At 37.1% G+C, this 22,049-nt stretch overlaps 1 protein-coding gene and 1 non-coding gene across 4 annotated transcripts in view; one reads left to right on the forward strand and one right to left on the reverse strand.

The window, feature by feature from the left end:
- Window positions 1–22,049, reverse strand: part of LOC134749207 (zinc finger protein 608-like) — a 142,325-nt gene that overhangs the window by 42,754 nt on the left and 77,522 nt on the right. The gene's annotated exons all lie outside the window — the stretch shown is intronic.
- LOC134749794 (U4 spliceosomal RNA) lies at window positions 11,712–11,788 on the forward strand. Its single transcript, XR_010128518.1, has one exon. It is a non-coding gene; the product is annotated as a U4 spliceosomal RNA (small nuclear RNA).

A 22,049-nucleotide genomic window follows, 5' to 3' on the forward strand; every position in this document is an offset into this window, starting at 1 on the left:
TGAACGGACTGATTTTAAAAGGTCTGACATTAAAAACTTTTAGTGTCAAAGTTAAAATACTCTGTTAACATAGCTTCAAGATTTAATTAGTTAAAACATCCTCGCGTCCTCGCGGTCTCTCTAGTTTTATATTATTTTAACACCGAAAGAGTCGTAAAACAATTTAATGTCAGTCTGCTAAAAACAAGTCCATCGCGACGCCACGCCAGCTTAAAAAGATTAATTATAAATAACCTCCAGCCATATCCTGGAGCCCTGGTATGGTATGGTAATTAAAACTAAAATAACTGAAACGATTTTTAAGTTTTCAATTAAAAGTGGGATACTTGGTTTTAATACCAGTTTTTACAACTTTTCGAAACGTGTTTTGGATTAATAAAATAAGCCATTTGGTCTTCAAGTCTGACAGCTGCACTCACGAATTAATTACCCCTGTAAATACCAATATACGTCCGAATGATGTTCAGTCAGGCGAAATAGTGTCAATTAACCCCTTTTATAAACTCTTAACCTGCCAAACTTTGACAATTAAGCATCTTCCAAACTTAATTCAGTATTATTAATTACAAAACAGCTCATTGTACTCGTAAGCACATTATCGCTGTAGGTATTCATTTTGAGATAAACCGTTGCCTCAAAATGTTTGCTTGTATACCGTAAATTACTTTTTTACGTTGCCTATAAAACCTCCAGTTTGTACAACAGGCGGAAAACATTTAAAACTCGCCATTTCTGTAATCACAAAGTCCCAGTTCCGAATATACCGACAAACCCACAAAGCGTAGGTAAAATATCCATTTTAGTTGCACAAAAGCCACTAGTGAAATTGTACGCTATCCGAGAGATGGGAAAATCAATAGTGCCAACCTCGGCACACTTTTCATGTGTTATTGAATTGAATATTCCGACCATAATATATACGGCGCACAAAAGGCGGTTACGAGCTTACGAGAGCCATAAAGCGGATAATGGTTCAAATATCTGTTTTTACACGCACTTTAAAATAAAGCGCTGTTTTATATCCCTGTGAAACTTTACACGCCCAAGTTTTAGAAATTTAGATAGTCAAAAGAGATGTAAGAATAAATAAAAACACAGCTAATAAATATCGTGATTGCAGACGAAGCCGGTGCATAAAGTCAGCTTTGCGCCCGGGGCAGTAAATATCTACATAATGCGCTTTACCCGAGCGGATTACCATATTAGCACCTACACGTTTATCGGACAAAAACACTTTATAGCCGTACCAGCTAACTAGGTAATAAAACTAGGATCCTATTAGTATACTTACTGTTAATAAATACTGTCAAAGCGTTGACATTATTCATCCGGATTATTCAGAGAACGAATTAGAAATTCGTTGATTATAAAAGGAGCTTTAATGTATTTTGAGAGATTATACGCCTCCGTCTTTTACTATAAATCAATCATTCGTTTTGAGGGCGTCTGATGGCCGTAATAACTTTTCGACGTAAATATGGAATTCCCAGACAAATCTTAGAAAATATCTGAGTTTAACATAAATGAATGAGCATTTCTCGTAGAGCAGAGAAAAGAAATAAAACGTTGTATCGCTTTGTGTTGAGGCTGAAAGGAGTATAAAGTGTAAAGCTAAGAACGCCACTCGCTAAACTGAAAGCGCGTGTGCTCCGCAGTGACACGGTGAAATTGCCTTGAAACTGGAACTGGACCGCCTTTGTCATCCCGGTGCGTATAAATAAACCTGGTATATTCTGAAACATTTTGTTGTTAATTTACATACACCTACTTTCAAATAAAATACAATACTTATTTCAATGTCGAATTCGTAAATATAATTAGCGTGAATGCGAACAATAATTATTTAAATTTTCAAAACAAGTGTTATTGCATCTTTATTAAAATTCTTCGTAAATATGTAGGTACTCGTCGAAGTGATATGGTGAAAATTGCCTTTGAAACTCAACCCCTAAAAAAAGCTTATGATTGCTGGGATACCTAAACCAGGTTTAACTGCTATTCGAATACCTTTATATAATATGTAGGTATAGGATCGAATACAGTCGATTTAAAGAAATATTCATTATTTTCAAATAGATAAAGGATAAATAAGGAATGTAGAAGTCAAATCACAGTGAAACCGGGTATGGGCTACTACGTCCAAAAGAGAGGTATGGGCACTGTGACTGTGAATGACATCTCGCTTTGTATGGTAGGGCACAGGACACCGGATGTCATTCCAGATCTAGAGCAGAGCCCAACTGGGGAAGTACCTCCACCTTACAGAAAACCGCAGCCAAATAACACTAGACCCTACTCATAGTGTTGTGTTCCTGCCGGTGAGTAAGGTTGCCAGAGCTCGACGAGGGAGAGGAGTGTTAGGGTCGGCAACGCGCATGTAACTCCTCTGGAGTTGCAGGCGTACATAGGCTACGGAGACAGCTTAACATCAAGCGGGCCGTATGCTTGTTTGCCACCGACGTCGTATAAAAAAAACCATTTCGCAGTAATCACTTGAGAGCGAAAGAACTTTTATGAATAAATTATGCTACTCCAGCATTTTCTGAGTGATATTTCTAGAAATGCCACCGGTCCATAAAAAAAGTAGTAGTAGTATTCTTTATTGTGCACCATAAAGTTAAAAAAAAAACACAGAAAGCGAAATACAAGCTTAAGACTAGGTAACAACAGGCGGTCTTATCGCTAAAAAGCGATCTCTTCCAGACAATCTTTCATGCTGCCTGCTGTGTGTGATGTTGTCACAGATTGGACTTATTTTGTTGATTTTTCTTATAAAATAAACAAATCGCAAACAAAAACGATAATATTATGTATAGTTAAGTAGAAACTACAAATCATAGAGAATAAAACGCCGTGTTAACATATTCACTTTATATGTGCATAAATTACGTGTAACGGAAGTTCTTAAGAGTTCATAAAATACACTTATCTTATATATTTCAATTCGAGACACGAAAATCATTTAACTCGCTCTATTAGCATTTTAACACAGACATTTATCTTATAAGCGATACTATATTCATGTATTTAATTTTAATCTGTGATTTGTGTATAATCCGGGCCGGTTATCGAAAAACCAATTAAACTAAATAGCACGAGATATAAAGCAATAAAAAGAGGAACGATTACCTGAGGTTAATGGGTGATAAAAAATATACGCGATTCGCGCGGAGCCGGCGGAGGGTTCATTTTAATAATTATCTAATTAAACCTATCGAATAGGATGCTTTTTATTCCGCATACGTCCTGTTTTATTATCGGTTTATCGGTCGGTGGAAACGTCGTCCAATTATTCCAAAATAATTGTTTTGTAATTGAAATAGTGAAGAGATGCGATTTCATTAATTAGTGAGGCAATCCGCGCCCCGCATGCCGCATACCGAGTGCTCGCATCGCAAGCGGCAATTTTAATTTGCGTAAACAGTAAAATCAACACCGGGCTAAACAGCGCAGCAAACGCGTTTCGAAAACATCGTAATTTTCTTTTAGAGCCATTTAATTTAAGCACAGTGCGCAGCGAGAGCATAATCTGATTTATACCTCTAGACCGTATTTCTTCTTTATTCCCTTTTCCACACTATTCCGACGCAATTTGTTGAAAAACACGCAGATTCAGTTACGTGTGTTGGCTGGTTGAAAACAAAAAGACCTCAGGCTCGTAAAGATTTATAGTCTTCTTTATTCCGCTCGAGATTTCTTCGAGGAGCTATCGACTGTCTTTTATGGATTACCGCAGGTTTGTTTTGATGGATTCTTTCGCGGAAGTCTGATTCGAAAACAGTATAATAACACTGAATCAAGTTGATCATGTATAATACTGGCAAGTCAAATCGGGCGTTGCGGGTGCGCGCCGTGAGCGGAGCCGGTCCGGCCGAAGCCGGGTGCTCGTGCTCCAGCCCGGCACGGCGACACAACACAACGTGTTATTTATCCCCCTCCGAACGCTCTTTACGAGCACAATATCGACGCTCGATTTTATCCCGCCCCGGGGAGAGATAAAAGAAGCTTAGCGTCTGACGCCTTTGTGTCTATTTCTTCGCGGCGCCCGCGAATAAAATTATCAAATTAAATAGCAAAGAAGAATTTTAATATCGAAATCGCTGAGAAAATGTGTTCTTTTAAAGCCATGCCCGCAATGTAAATGTTCATGATCTGCGAGTCATATAAATATATCTCGAGACGGGCGGGGAGGCCGTGTTAATGAAACAAGATGCTAACTCCGTGGGGTTTACTCTGAAATTATTCCGGCCGCGTCTCCCCCCGTGTCTTTGTGTCGTAGATATTATTTCAAATTAATTTTAATTGAGTAAAAGCAAGCGAAAAACACGAGAACAGCTCTTTGAGTTAATTACATTCTCGGTGTTCTAAAAGCTTTTTGGAACGTAAACAACAGGGTTCATTTTATAGCTACTTACCTACACAGAAGCATAAAAAGTTGAATGAAAAAGTAGCTAATTTGCTACATTTTCTCTGAAATAAATTATAATAGAATGAAACGTGGAAAATATAATACCATACTAATCTATCTTTTTAGCTGCGGCAATGTTAGGTCAGTCTGAACAATTTCCACCTCTTTCTCATTGAAATTCACCATTCATCCGAACAACAAAGGTTTGGGGTTCTTTGCCTAAACGTCAATTGTGAAGAGGGTACAACTAGGAGCTCAGAGATACGCGCTGGTGGAACTATCTCCCATAGATAGAGCATTATGATTATGAAGTTTACGCACTTATTTTTGCCACAATGCAGTCTGAATCTTGTATAATACCTAATTGTTACCGCGAGAATCCATGTTTTTACATCGCATCAGCGACACCAACGACTAAAATTGACGCAACGCGCTCTTACAGTATTTGTATTGGAGCGTCGAGTGTTTGTAAAGCGCGAGTCATCTTATTTACTATCTAGTGGACAAATAATCCGTGCCCGGACACGACACCGGGCAGTGACAAGACAATAAATACTCGCAAGGTGCGTGCCATACCCGCCAGCCCCTGAATAATGCATAAGCAGCCCATGTTTTTAAAAGTTAACAAGGTATTCTGAGTTTCCCGTTGTTCCATTTGATACAGAGAAAAACAAATTGCTTCTACTCGGGCAGCAACACGAATGCAAAATATTATTTATTCATGCAAGATTTTTCCAAGAGAAAATGTAAAACCCTGAACAAGGCTTTTAGAAGTTACGGAGAGTTGCTCAAGTAACGAAGCACCTTAGGAAGAACAATTAAGTGTAGTGGGATAATCTTGGACGTGGTACAACAGAAGTTTCTCTCGGGGGCGGGCGTCTGCCGTAAATAAAAAGCTAGCAATGGCGATTTAGAAATTAAATATGACCAGAATGAAATAGATTTGACTTAAAATCTGGCCGTTCGTGTCTACTTGTCTAGACTCGGTCTACACCTACACATCACATCGTAGTAGAGTAGAAACTGTTTATTGTACAAAAAACACATAGTAAAAGTAACTTAACAATTATTAGGAAAAGGTAAGTACAATGGCGACCGTATACCTTTGAGGGTTCTTTTTAGTTAACCTTTGAGTAGATGAGAGGAGAAAGTCATCGTTCAACAGTCAACGTTCAGGGTTCCGTGTGTGTGTCCGTCCCTCCGTCGATCTGTCAGCGAGCTGTATCTACCAATCAACCGCAAAATGTTTAGAAACACAAAACACTTCTTAGTTATTGTACCATACTTGTATTTCCTCCTATTTCCTCCTTCCTAATATTTCAATGCCCTTACTAGGTTTTGGCTAGTAGCAGACGATGGGCAGCCGATAACAGCATTACGCGGCCCCGCGCTAATTCGCACGCGAACTTCCTACACGTACTCCGACACGTTAATGCTCTCCTGGTACATTTGTTATTTACTCTTGTTACAATTGTTTAACATTATTGTTACTTTCATTAGAAACCAAGGAAACAATTAGGTGATACGAGTAACGACTTTGAATATTATTTACATACCTACAAAAAAAGTAGACGCTTGATTGATACTTGGGTAGGGAAATTGTTAATAACGTGCTGCAGGCCTCTTGCATCGTTTTCAGTGGGAAACGCATGTGAAACTTACATACCTGTTTTGAAAACGTGACGCTTGTTCACAGCACTAAAGAGATTGAAAAGACTATCACGCTTTATAACTTGAGTCACAGAGTATCAGTTAACATATTAAGTCAAAGATTATTAATAAAATTATAAAACAAATGCAATAAAGTAATAGCAGGACGGGTATCATGAAACGTTTACGACAATATTAAATCGTAATGGATTAACTTGATCGCAGTCGCTTAACGAGCGACCCGAGTAAACTTCCTCAATAAAATACGTCATTTAATAATGAAGCCGGAATAATTGTAGTTTAAAGCTCCGACTGGGGCATTAGCTGTCCGCGCGCAGCTACCATAACTACGTAATTATATAGAAAGACTTTTAGTACAGAATAATAAGACGTTGTAAGAATAGACAGCAGTATTAATTCTATTTTTTGACGGCTCGTGACGTGACTTACTCGTATCACTCGTACATTTCCTAATATTAGCGGATGAGACTATACGCCTTAAAAGTATCTATCTATTGTCGCATTTCTGAGGCAAACTATTTTTACAAGAGGAAGAAAAAGCTCAGGCAACACCAACAAGAAAATTGGTATTATATTTGATACTTAATTACGCGTTAAACTCGTGTGGTTTTACGGAACTGTAGAGATACGTAAGAGGGTGTTAGAGGTTGGCACTGGCAGATTATTTTAGCGTGTGGTTATAGCTATACTATTGATGCTGACTTTGCCTTCCCGGATTCGGACCGAGAGGTTATAGGTACAGGTTAGAATGCATAAATTGTCACTTGTGTACTATTATCATTAAAGATGAATTCTCTTTCATTTTATTCCAGTCTATATACCTACAAATATATTTACATAATTATGTAATACACGAATTCATTTTATGCTTCACGTTTAAAGTAAATTCTATTAGGTACACTACATAGAGAGTGTAGAGAGACGAAGAGCACTCAGGTTTCTTAGCAATAAATATAAATACCTATAAGTAAGTGAAGGCAAATATTTCATGCCCATGCCTCTACGCGTATGTAGCTCGAGTCAGTTTTATTTGGAATGCACCGAGATTTACGATATCACGATAAATCGTGGCCACGTTTCCACAAAATAATTCTCCTAATGATTAGATAGCACTCGTATATTTTACTTTCATATCATTATTCACATAGACATGGAGCAGTTAACATGATCACAACTCACAAGTAGCTAAGCTAGTGTACTATTAATTACGACCACTACGACCAAACTATAGTTATCAATTCAATTCGTTTATTAACTTTTTAAGACAACAGTGATCTCATTTTGTTAGTAGTGTATATAAAATAAGACTTAAAAACTATGGTAAAACTTAAAAGTTATGTTAGACTTAACTAAATTCATTTAAGGTAATATTATTGGGCAACATACATGGGCAGCAATCATCCCCAGAATGCCGTTTGTGCTGTTTGTGTGTTTGTGAGTTATAGTCCAACAAGAAATTTGTAGAAAATTATTGAGGGCGCCACTTCTTAACTACTACGTAACTGTCACATTTTTGATGTAAAATGCTTAAACATGGCAACAGTTTAGTATGGATTTTATTAGTTCCATTTTGTTTAATTACTACTATTTTATGTCGCACTAGGTATAGCTTTGTGGGAGCAAATTACTTTTACTCGTAACTGTGCTTTGAAAGCATCGTGATACTGAGTATTCCTTTGGCACTGTTTTTAAAATACCTACTCAGAATAAAATATTTGAAAATAAATAAAAATGAAGTTCAGCGGCTGTGAGCTTATTGCCCTTACTGCAGTTAATGTTTTGGTTGGGTTAGTATCTGAGACAATATTCTGAAACCAAAGTTTAATATCATTTAATATAGGTACCGCGTCTAAGTGAGTGCGCTTTTATACACCTAATCAACTTCTTGAGACGCCATAACGCGTGCTAGCGTAAACCATAATAATAATGTTACACATAAACAGAACAATATTAACCAACCATAATTTTCACGAAAAACGTGAAATAAAGAAATTTAAATCTACATGCTTCGTCATCGCCATGGTACGAGTATTAGGTAATCAATATAGCAATTTACACTAAGCGCCAGATGAATCGATATTGAAACCGAGACGGTAAAGTAAACAAAGATTATAAACACATTGGCGTGGACACAACATATATATATCACGTATGTACGTACGTATATTCGAGCATAACCATTAACCATTGATGCAATTTCAATGTGATTTTTATACGTCAAATGCTGAGAATGAGGCTGCGGCAAATACCAAAAATCCGAGTACGCAGTATTTTATTTACGCGAGGGGAATTTCCGCTTTGATCTCACTACCTCCTGGCATTTTCTTATACCCGCTTTAATTATTTCGCCTTTGAGCCTCCCTTCCAAATCGTGAAGTGAATTTTAAGAGCTTGTCACAAAATGGACTCTTAATTACGGGCCTGAACAAAGTTTTATTTGCAATAATTAATGCCGCTTGCTCTATTGTTGAGCGTAACGAGTCGGACAGCGCAGGTATATATAATAATTTAATAATATTATCATACAATTCAGAACCGAGATAGAAATGGGACGATATTTCCATAAGAAAAGCGGCACATCTGGTTCTGGATAGGTATCCTTCGTGATCTTATTTATTTTGAACGTATGTTAGTAATGTATTCTAATAAAATATTTTATTAAATAAAAACGCATAGCATGAAACCAGTAACAATGTTTAGAATTAGAAATGTATCAATTCATAGAAAGTTCGACTAATTAAAGTATAAAAGTAGTAGTAATCCGTTTTCATAGTTTTATTTCATGAGTAACTATCGCGGTAACCGAAGACAATAATTAAAGTATAACAATTTATCCAATAAATATAAAATGTCATAAATTTTACGCATTATGTAAACATTACAACAACAATGAAATAAAATAAACTTTTCTTTCTTACATAACAAACATATTTGTTATGTAAGAAAGAAAAGTTTATAAAGGTAAACATCGCAGTGCTCAAGAGTTTCTTTTTTGTAAATAATTATTTAGTACCTGTTACAATTAGAAAAGTGCCCTCGCGTTGATGTGCTTACCTGAAAAAGAAAACAATAATTAAAAATAATCCATATCATCCTAAAACAAGAAAATTAACAAAGGTAACTAAAACAAATAAACCCTTCATCAAGCTCAGATTATTTGATATCTGAATCTCAATCTGCAGATAATGCCTTAATAATGGTCTGGCTTTTAACGCCTACCCGTCCAGTAATAACGAAATGAGCTAGACATTACGAATTCACCAGGCGCGCCTTAACTCATAGCAAAGTCGCTAAAGACAGTCTTAAATTGTTAAAAATTAACATTCAAATTGTGAGCGTGGCTGTTAGTGGAATTAGTGCGAGTTTCAGTAATAAATCGTCTGTAGAGGGTGGAGAGTGTTGCCGCTTTATTGGCCCGGCGTAGACATCGCCTGGTATTACATTCTCATTGCTTACTTGAATCTTAAAACTGAAAACCAGCGTAACCCGTGACCTAACGCTTAGCAACTACACATACCCGAACCCGAGCGTACTATACCTGGTTTGCTAGCGCTATGTATGCGTTCGGAATAACAGCGCTGCTAATAAATGAAGCAGAAAACTTCCACCGAGTGTAGTACTGTTTGCAGGTCGTGCACATTCGAAATTCAAACCACATCCGACGACATAAAGCTGAAAATCCCTTGAGGGATCCCACCATTTGATCCCGTCCCGCTTAGACGCGTGGTAAACGAGAGAGATGGAGCGAGCACATTATGGGTTATAAAATGAGCTCCATCGCCTCGGAGAGAATGAAATTACAGCCAGCAAAGAAAGCGCATGGCATGACATGTCTGGTTCTTTCTTCGCGTGCCGACTTGAGTTGCAAAGTTAACAATTAAATAAAATGAGTTTTTTCTATTTATTACAAAAAGGCAAGCATTTGACCGCAATCTCACCTGATGGTAAGTGCCGATGCAGTATAGGGTAGATCATGCTTACCTAAAAGATGTCTATTCACTCTCGATTTAAAAAGATCCAAGTTATAGTGGACTGGGAATAGATTTGCAGGAAGTGAATTCCACTCCTTAGCCGTTCGCATGATAAAGCTGGATGCATAGCGCTTAGTACGAATCAGTGGCAGAGTAACGACGTAAGGGTTTGTTGATGGTCTAATAGAGCCAATTTTTAAACACGGACATGTATGATACTAATATACCTACCAATGTCTAACACTTAAAAATAATATATTATTTCAATTAAGTATATTATAACATTTGAAGTCATTTACTTTCTAAGACAAACAAAAAAAAAGAAGTTAAAAGAGGCTTTCGCTTGTACAAGTTGCAAGATTTTAATTAAAATAACCTAAGTACATATTATGTAGATGAAATTTGTAGATTCCTAATACCTAGTCCAAAAAAGACTGATTAAGAAAGATAGACTGACAAGAAGATATTTAGTTATTTTCATGAAAGCATGCAGCTTGTTATAGTTGTTATGATAACACTTTTCTAAGAGAAACTCTTTCCTACTTATTTTTACTTTCTTTATACAAAAAAACACTTCCGTTTGTGTTTCACTGCCTGCAGTCGTAAAAATATATAGCTATTTCAGAGATTTATCATGATCTCTCAGACATAAAAGTGATAAATTTATCACCTTTATGTACCTACTGTATTTAAATTATACGACCGAATTATAATTAGGTCGTATAATTTAAATACAGTTGGTACTAATTCCAGAATACTTAGTAATACTCTCTAACTTATTACAGTAAGTTATGATTATGAAAGCTAAGGTTAATTTGATTTTCTAAGTATTCCCAACTAATTATAAATAACGAAACCTACCTGCGGATTCCAAACTAATCTAACTTTACTAGAATTAAGCAACGCTCAATTAAAAGCTTCATCATCTAATTAAATTTCGAATTAAAAATTTATAAATCAACTCTATCAAATTATCATTTAAACAGATTCCAATCATTAATACCTATACCTAGGTACCAGGGACGTATAAATGCATAGTAGTCATTAATATCAATTCAGATGCGATGGTATTATAATGGGCGGCGCCGGCGTCTCCTTTGATGTCCGAGCGAGCTGCATACATTATGTTTTAATGAATGCAGCCAATCCACGCCTGGATCTGATGCGGGATGTCGTCATCGATTACGCCCCGTCCGGCTGATGCAGCTTACAAAATAACACTTGATTTATTAACTTTCTGGTGTAAATATGGTCAAACAATAAATAGGTAAAGATATTATTTCGTGGTGGTGTAGTGTTTAGGTTTAGATAGACGTTTCATATTTGAAATTATTGAAATGACGTAAGGTTTGCAGACTTAATTAATTTACCAAGTAGTTTGATAATAGTTAGAGGGATTGGGAGAGTGCCAGGGTTTTTTAGAAACTCAACTAACCACTAGAAGCCAGCTAAAAGTTTAGAGTTAGGCAGAGGAAAGGAAAGATTATGCATAAGATGGCCAGTTATGGGGCTCACGAAAACCTTTGGAATAAAATAAGGGATCTATTATGGCTGAAATGACCCTGCAAGATATGTAAGGATTTTTTAGGATATCCGGACTTTTCTCAGGATATTCTATTTTTTTCATATGGATATCCTACACAAACCGAGCATAAAATTATAACTTTGCGCCGCGGCAATATCGTAACCAATGTGGTTAATCCGAGGTACGATTATTGCTAGTTGAAAACTTTACTGGCATAAAATAAATAGCAGTCGATAGTGTATGTTAGAGCGTGTAGGGTGGCCGAGTGTCTTGTCTTAACCCACGCTCCATCGTCTTTACATTCGTCCAACACCATTTTGCGCCACTTGTCTCTGCTCGGCAAGCTAAATACGGGATACATACATTTTAAACCACGCTACCTGACTCTTTAAGACTGCCATTCAAAACAGCATCTTAGTTCCAAGTCGCTTAAGTTTAAAATTAAAGTAGCTGGCTCACAATGCGTCCTACGAGATAATCAATTTAAAGCAGCCCTCGCAGATGTTGGGATTAAGCCTAACCAATAGAATTTCAATGCAAATTAATGTTATGTCATGGGTTGGGAATCAATTTACGAGCCCAATTTAACAATGAAATACAATGATTTGATGAAGGTCTCGAAATTATAAGCCTTTGTAAATTTGAGAGAACATTAACAAAGGATCGGAATCGAAAGTAGTGAACTTTAGAGTATGTATTAAGTATTGCCGATACCGAGTATTACTTTAAAGTTCACTCACTGTGATTAATTTCGTTTTAATTACTCGTAAAGTATTCGTTTAATACAAAATCTACTATGACAGTACCGCTCTATCTTATTATATCCTCTTTGGTAGATATAATGTGAAGACGAGACGACGAGGCGTAGGTAGCATAAAATTATCAACAGCAGCTATAAATTGGCTTACAAATAGAGCCATAATCATCCAACACAGGTAATTGAAAGCGATTAGCGAGTGAGCGGGGGCGGGGCAATCCGATATCTACAACATTCATGTTTCCCTAGTACTGAACTAACCGAGGCCCCAGTTCTGATTGTGCTTATCAAAATTAAACCAACAAGGTATGACATTAGACGGACTGTCTAATGGTTGGGGAACTCAAGAGGGGATTTTTGTAGTTACTCGAGCACGTCAGATTAAGTTATGAGTGATATCTTGCTACCCCGTAGAGTCTACCTTCACCACTTATAGCCGTCTATGTTGAGCCGTTGGTTGATGGGGGTTCAACAAATCATTAAGCAAAGAAGCAGATTGTGGACTTGGTCATTTTAGTCCAAATTAATGCAATAATTCATATAATTGTGCTAATACGCTTATTACTAAATCTGACAATTATTTGTTCTCATTTCCTTAATCTGACGGCTACAATGTGAAAAAATAAGTATCATATTAAGTTATAGAAAAACTATACCATTAACTTGGACCAAAACGACCAAATCCACAATCTACTTAACGATTTTTTTAACCCTCTACCAACCTCCCAAAATTTTAATTAAAAAAAAAAAACTATATAACCTTTTTTCTTCTTATCATCTAATCTCCGATTCCAATATTATAGGTCTCTACGACGCTCGAGTAACTACACATTTGCATCTCACATTTTGCTTAGTGAAAGAGTGAGACGCAATGCACATTGGACAAAGAACTTGGACAGGTGGACCACCCTAAGCTAACTTTGCACCGACTTGAACAGAATAAAGTGAGGTATTTTCATAGAAATTTGATGATGATGATGATGACATTGCCACACTTTGCCATTGCAAAAGCTTGGTCCGACTAGTTGCGTCGAAAACCTTTTGGTTTCTAATATTAAAATTTGTGACATATTTGGGAATAAATATTTCGTGTAAACTTTGGATTTTAATAAATGTGCTACGTAAACGTGAATTTAATTTAGGTAATAGGTATTTCTAGTACGCACAACACAAAGTTAAAATACAAAGCGCCAATAACAATAATTAGAGGACTCGGCGTTGTATAAAGATTAACACTATTAATTTTACTTCTCTCCGTTTCTACAAAGAAGAAATTTACACGAAGAATTTTCCCAGCCAGTGTTCTATTTTATATTTTATTCTTGAGCACAACTACGCGTGTACGACTTCGATGCACGAATGTTCCCATCAAATTGATATTATATTGGTATTGTATTTCCGTTTGGAATACGACCCTAAGTCGGCTTTTGTAAACAATGTTTATTACCTGCCTCCGGGCTTGAGTCTCGGATTATGCTCAAACACATTATTTATATTGTCGTGAACGCTCGAGCCACGATCTGAGTAATAAATTGAACGTGTACATATTATACCGTGTTTTTGATAGTGTATTGGGCAAGTATACTATCATGAACACTTATTGCATAATGTCGTCCAACTCCGAACGTACTTTGAGGAAATGTCTTATTCAAGAACATATATGTATTTTACTGCCTGTTATGATTATTCTTAACTTGTTTTTTTTTTGCAAATAATCCTATCATAATTCATAATAGGCCAGGAGATGAATGCGAACATACATAAAGAATCTTTTGTTTAAGTAGTCATGTCGCTAAGACGCAAAGTTTCCAAGATATAAGTGAAAAACCGAAAATGGGACCTTCAAACCCTGATATTATGTAGTCAAAAACAGTTTTTAAAGTGGGTACAAAAAAGTTAAAACACTTATCGTTCCGGATACTTATATTTATAACAAGTTTTATCCATACACTGTTAAGTTAAACTAACGGTTAAAATAAATAAGCAGTTAACTGCAACAAAATAAAAATACAGAAAATACTGAACTGCTCCCACTGCAAGCCGGCGGCTAGCTTTAAAAATAACTGAGTCCAGTCACATTATCCTTCTAGAGCAGAAAGTGGAGCGGGCGCTAACTAATGTTTATTTATCAATTACTACACATTATGTCATGTACGCCGCGCTATCTCTGTAATTCATCGCTAGCGTCTATTTAAAGCAATCTTACTTACGTATATCGATCATGGGAGTAGAGAAGAAAATGCGTTGTACTATAAAAAGGGTACTTAAATCCATTACCGCTTACATCGTTTTAAAAAAATATTCTAATACCTATGTAAAGCTTTCAGACGTAAGCGCCAATGGTTCTTAGGTTAAATTTCACTCGAGATGTCACAAACATTTAGTGTTGCGTGCGAGAGAGAAGGCCAGCGGTCCTCAATATGTCGCTTTTAGAGGTTAATGGCACTATTTGTATGGAGCTGAGATGGTATCGGCCGAGACGCCCGCACTTTATTGTTTACACATCCACGTCGTTTAATTGAGCCAGCATTTGAATACATTTTAGTTTTATATTTACAAACTTTACACCTTCCTGTGTGGTCGGCGGAGATTTATTGTGCCGCCGCTAATATCGGAAATCGATTTAATGTTGTTTCCTTTTGCTTTATGGCAGTCAGTTTAATAACAGAGTAAACTATTAAACGCGGGCTTGTTTATAACACACTCGTGCTCTTGGAATTGATTTTTTATGTAAATGTTTGCTTGTTGGTGCGAATTCAACGTAGAAAAGTTACGACCGTTTACATTCATATCATTTGCGGCTATTCCAGTCTCACGAGCAGCTGCCAGATCGAATAAAGAATATGTATATTCGATTTAAAAAAGACTTACGTTCTTTAAGGCTAAAGATCATTCGCTGTAACTAAATATGCATTAATCAACATAACTCGACAATAAAACAATAGGTACGGCGAGAATAACTCGCTACGAAAGAACAATATTGGAAATCTCTGTATCTTCACACAACATTAAAACATTAATAGCGGTGAATAAAAACAAACGATAACACGAATATGCAATAAAACAATCGTTGCCATACAGATAAGAAGGAATTAATTGATAACGGTGAGACATACGCACGTTTAAATTTGTTTACGGTTCGCAGGCGCGACACTTGACTTCACTCTATTAAAGTGGCCACCACACCGGTTCGGAGATAATTGACTCCATGTTAAGATCACTTGAACACTTCATCGCAATACCGTTTTTTAAGAACGCCATTATACGGCTAGTTATTACTTCGCTTGTCACGGCGAGTCCTTGTTTATGATAATTGTATGGTAATTTTTACTTGCGATATTTGTTCAAGACGACGTAAACGACTCTTCCAAGTTTATCACGATTCGGAGCGTAATAAATGTTTTACCTCCATGCCGTATACCGCTCGCCAGACCGTGGTGAGCTCTATTTTATGATCTTTAAGTAACCAATTAAAATATAAATTTGAATAAACTAACAACTTAGACGACTTAGACACCTTCACTAATAACTGGCCGGAAACAGCTCAACAACGGGAGTCACGGAAATCAAAGGGAGAGGCCTTTGCCCAGCAGTGGGACACTACAGGCTATAAAAAAAAAAAAACTTATGTTAATGAAACCGTGATACTAATCTCGTTTCGTCATCAATGAAAGACAAAATAGGGCTCGTATGAAGCACCCGGGGGGGCTTAGCGGCTGTGTAAGTATCACTAAGCCGTTTGTAATAAAGCAAGTATTTGCATGAGAACGACACGATATTTGCATATGCAAATGGCTCCGTCTTTATTTGGGCCGCGGACGTTAACTCTGCGTCCTTATGTAAATGCGGACCCCTGCCTTGTCGATCGCCGAATCTTGAAGAGCTTATTGTATATCGAAAGCTCCTTAAATCGACGACCGATCGGCCGTGACAAATTGACTTTTATCGAAGTATTAAACAGACGCATTAGCCACGGCTGAATTCTTAAACAACGGGAAACTTCAGCTCGTTACTGAATATAATATGTACTTACAAATCATGTGCCACAATGAATGCGCGAATAGTTTTAAACAAACTAGAACAAATAGAGAAAAGGCGAGTGAACAATAACGATGGTGCCGCTCATTTTTGTAGTCGCAAACTTGAACAATAAAACAAAGAGAGCGCAAAAACGACGCAGTGCACGCAAGCGGGGCTCTCGAAAAATAGCAGCCGCACACACGCGATGGCACGACACGCCACGCCATGCCACGCCGTGCCACGAGGGGCATAAAGCTGCCACACATGCGGGGAAAAAATGCGCACACTAGCGAACACCGTGTAGCCGGGCGTGCCGTAGCTTAGCCTGTACTTGTGGAGGCATCCGTGCGTGAACCCGGCTCTGTACACGCCGCGCGCCCAGAATAACAACGACTCAAGCCCCTGCGGAGCAGAACACACATGCGCCATTGAGCTTTGGAACGCCCGATACGGACTTATTACTACGTGTGTTGTGGTATCCATTACGCGGCGGAAAAAGCGCGCGGACCAACGGTGTGTGTAATTGATTAACAGTTTGAGAACCGGCTGACGACTGCGTACACGATGAGGCGCATTTAAATCTTCATTAGCTAATATCATCTGATTATCAGTTTATCATTTCGTACAAAATAATATCTGTTCATTATCCACAGAGAGTTCATACCCATATGGCTATGAAGTGGCTATGAACCATAAATGGCCTCCTAGCCTATTGGTCGGTACTCGGTAGCGTAGTGACTTACAAAGCAGGAGTTCCTGGGTTCGAATCCTGGTAAGGGCATATATTTGTGTTAATTATGGATGTTTTATTTAAATATTCATCTATATCTATTTAAAATATTAAGCGTCGGATAGTACCCACAATACAAGCTTTATTGAGCGTACTGTGGGATTAGGTGGATTTGTGTAAAGATTGTCCCATAATATTTATTTACATATATATAGCATTAAAATTTCGACGGTTCCGTTTAATCAAACAACCCAATTTAAGCATATAGGGTTTATGTATGTAAATACACAGCATTGGTTACAAGACCTTAATCGTCGGATTAAACCTACTTGAGATGACTAATGCTCGTGGGACGTGGGTAAGGCATGATGAACAGCGTTTAAATGCATTACATTAACACGAAATATGATAACGCTATATGGTTACATCAACGACATATCTACTGGGCTTCGACCATCAAAGAAAATCTACTGACGCAAGGCTTGACGCCGGATATGACAATAGACCGCCAAAAATGGCGCCAGAGTGGATGTGCAGACCCCAAGTAAATAGGATAAGGCAAGGATAATGATGACATATCTCCAAGGTTTCGTTGCCGTAGTAACACTTCACATTATGTAATTTAATGTTAACCTTTAAACGTTCGGATGCGGAGGTTGTAGAACGCACGATTACCAATGAACTACGAAATCGAAATACAAGCAACAATATTCTGTATACCAATGGAATAAGAAAATAAGATACGGTGTTATATCATCGTGTCGATACTGAATATTCTGTTTTTCAGTCTAATTCAAATTACCTTTTTATTGTTCTGTTTATGGCTCCCCTTGGCACGAATTAAATTAATGATCTCTACTCTACCTGCTGACCTAATAAAAAAGATAATCATACTTTACTTTTGCTTATTTAGACTACACAAATGAATTTAGGCAAGAAAAAAAGATGGTTTTAGGTGGAGCGTAGCGTAGCCAAAATGGCAAAAACGTAACCCTTATAGTTTCGTCATGTTCCTATGACGGACATAGCGATTTTGCTCAATAACTAGTAATGTACTTATATTTATTTTAATTAAATTTGGAACATAGGTGTATTTTATGATGAAATATACAAAAATAGTTCCCTGAAAAGTGTTAAACATGATCGGTTGAGAGATTAATGAGTTTATTTCCAAAAAACCTTATCTTTTCTATTTAAAGGACGGACCTAAGTGCCGCGAAGGTACGCCCTTTTGCTTGCATCACTTGTATGGCTCGTCTCGTTCATATATCGCATGAAGTTACGGAATCCTTCCTTAAGCGTGGCCCGACACGCACTTGGCCGATTTTTTTATATTATTTATTTTTGAAACACAAGTATAACGGATTATGTCGCGTATATTGAATTTATAATACATCCCGACGTTTCGAACCCTTTACAGTGTGTTCGTTTTTATAGTTTTATTTCATGAGTAACTATCGCGGTAACCGAAAACAATATTATTTATTCTTAGGAATATATTAAAGCTCAGAGGTCTCATAATTCTTTTTAGACGCAATTTTAGGTATTTGGATAAAGGGACCTTTTACCAAAGTTGAAATAGTAAACTAAGTAAACAAATTATCAAATTTAGAACAAGATTGCCACCATTTTAACGTAGGTAAATTTATTTGAGACCTTCAAGAAATAAAAAATAAATATGTTTTTCTTGGAGCAACGAACTTTGTAGAAATCTGCCCAGGGACATTTTAGTACGTCGTCAGCGCGAAATACATAGTTACTAATACCTAGTAATAAAAGTTTCGTAGGATTTGAGACGTTACTTTGCCACTGCGACTATAATATACTTGTCCACACGCGATAAGTTTTAATATTATGATATGATTTAGACGCGACATTTTGTCAATTACATTAACAATCAAAACATCTCTCTGGGTTTTACTGAATCATAAGTAGCTAATAAAAATGAAAATTGAAAAAATTAAGAAGCAATTAAATACATATTTTGTAGTTTCACAGTTGCCTTGGTTTTAATGTAATGCTGTGTCACTTATTTGAGTAGTAAATAAATAAATAAGCTAATTAGTGAGTTATGGTTTTCAAGAGAGGATATTAAATGTTAGCAATATGAGTATTTTGAGAAGAAACACAACAGTGGTAATTGATGAAGAGAAAAAACTAATAAAATGTATGGGGTACCTAGAAAAGGCATGCGAGCTAGCAGCTTTTCCTAAACTATTTTTTTCTTAAACTTCATGGCCTCAACTAAAAATGAAGAAGCTTTTAAGTTCATGAACAAGCATGTACTAGGACAACATAGGCTCGAAGCAGTGTCACCGGTTCCAGAAAACCTTTATTATTGGCAGAGTCGGTCGTCTGCGTCTGCCTACCGCATCAATAATGCATGCCACATCGCGCCATTGAGAAAGTGCTTTGTGATCGCCATACTAATTCAGACCATTGAATCACTAAAATACTTCTTGTGGGCCCTTAGTGTATGCGGATAGGGACAAATCGATTCCTACTTGCGTAGTATGTGTTGCCTTCGTTATTATTGTAAGTATAGGTATATTTATAATTATTTTGTGTAGGTATAATTGAAATGACACTCCTTAAACATGACATAACGCTTTAAATTATTATCATATCAAATACACGAATAATTTTAAAAGTTTAATTTGACACGCAAAACAGCCATAAAGCCATAATATTAAGGGAGTAAAGTAAACCTTATTAAATTTATTAAGAGTTAACCTTACTTATGAAGAACGCAGATAGAGCTTTAAAATAAAAATGTTGCTTATACTTACTAATTACTATGTAAGTATGTATGTAGTGATGTACCACGCAACAAACGATCGTAAAAAATTGAAATAAAAATGTTCTTCGCATTCCTATACCTATAAAATAAAAGTTATTCTATTCAGGGAAAGTTAAATAAAAGTAATGAAACATCTAGACGCGTTTCGACCCTTAACTCCCAACATTTTATCGCAGCAAGACAAATGTGGAAAAAAATTCAGTTGCGTTCGGGGCACCCGAGAAAAATAAAAACCATACAAGATAGTCCGTAAAGCACATTCATCCCTTGGGAAGGCGAAGTACCCGGCTGGATTAATTCGTGTAATTTAAACTCCAATACCAGGAGAATACGAAACTGAGCAGGTATTCAGCTCGGCAAGGGTGGGGGAGGGAGACAGAGTGCTCGCCGCCCTCTGTGGTATGAGGAAGAGGAGGATATTTCATCGACTCCAGCTACAAGATGGCAGCCGTTTGCGGTTGATAGTTTATAGTTATTGCGAGTGAGTGCGACGTGTCCGGAGCGGCTTTATCACATTGTTAGCGTTGTTATCCGCGTCCACCGGATTAAGCGGAGATCACACTCGAGCCGTTGACTCACCGCACCACTTGGACAATGGCTCATATAATGGCTCTACCGTTTATACGATATCTGATCATTCACATTCGAAACAAAAAGCATCCCAGTATCAACTTTCTATTTGTGAGATTATCATCTTCATATGTAAAGCTTTATTGACATGATTAATTAGGGAGTTGGTTGGGCAAAGTTCAGGAACTTCTTGACACGAAAACTTGGGAGATACTATCGGAAAACACGTCTCGTCTGCTTAGTTTAGGTACGACACATCCACAAATAAACTTAAGTAGCAGAGCAGGCACCCGAATATTAATAGCGGAAATGTTAGATGACTCCAACCGTGTTTGTGTTGCATTTAGTAGACGAAAATTCATAAATAATAATAAAGTTTTAAAGTTAATGCCGTTTTAATTAAAAACAACAGAGGAGCGAGGCAAGAAATTTATGCCCCCTTACTTCAAAGGGCCGAGAGAGAGGTGTCGCGCGTGAATAAATCTTCGCCGGGATAAAAGTAGGAGCCGGCGGATCTACACAAATGTTGCAATTCAGCCGACCCGTGATCGATTGCTCTCACTATCGTCCTACTATTTCAACTACAACATGTCTCATTTATAACTGTCATATTCAAAACGTTTTCTCACATTGAAGAATTTGTTTCGATAAAGTCGGACATGCTCAAATCGAATTCCTGGAATAGGAACGTTATTAATTTTCTGTACAAATAAATAACAAGTTAGCTTTACATAGGTCCAGGAATTAGCAGTGAGACGATTCTAATGGAAGTACCCGGGGCGCACGAAGTCGAGGAGATAAGCTAGGTAGGTGTCATGCCCGGGGCCATAAATCGAGCGGGCAAAGAATGCGTTAACTCTGATTTACCGACCTCCGTGTCAGCCACGGCAGCGCCGAGAAAAACTGCTTTAGAAGCTATATTGAATATTTAACCGACGAATAAAGAAACTTACTCAAAGACTGCCGTGGGCGAACTTAGTCCCAACTTTAACACTTATAAAGTTAAATCTATAGATGTAATTGATTTTAAACGATTAGTTTTTTCTTCGTTTACCTTGCCACGAGCAGATGGCAGATAGAATAAGATTGGTGCAAAAAGTCAAGAACGTTATACGGATTGAAGAAGCCTGATTATTGCAAGAAATCCTGTACGAGATGTCCGAGATAGGCATGATGGATCGCTCCGCGCCGTCACACGCACAAAGGCATGACAAACATGTGACCACAGACTCCACCAGATTCGTCCACACGCTTTTTGCAGATTATAATATCAAAAGCAAAACTTTTACATCATGAAATACTACATTTAGACAAATTTCCCAACTTGACATCCTCGAAAATTGCTTTTAGACAGAATTCAATTAAAACTTTATTAATTTCGTAAAGAAACGTCGAAGAAACTTCAATTCGTCGAAACGGTTACGTTGCCAAAGAAAATTTAACTAATACAATTTATACAGAGATAAAATTTCAAACTCGGGCCTGTACAGATTAAAAGTACCCAATTTTGATGGAAATACTCGAGGGACAAAATAATTTCTCGCGTAGCAAATGAAATCGGTGAAATAGAAATACAATAAAAGAAGCTATTTGTTTG

This window comes from Cydia strobilella, chromosome 18 (genome assembly GCF_947568885.1).
Source record: "Cydia strobilella chromosome 18, ilCydStro3.1, whole genome shotgun sequence".
Taxonomy (NCBI): Eukaryota; Metazoa; Arthropoda; class Insecta; order Lepidoptera; family Tortricidae; genus Cydia; species Cydia strobilella.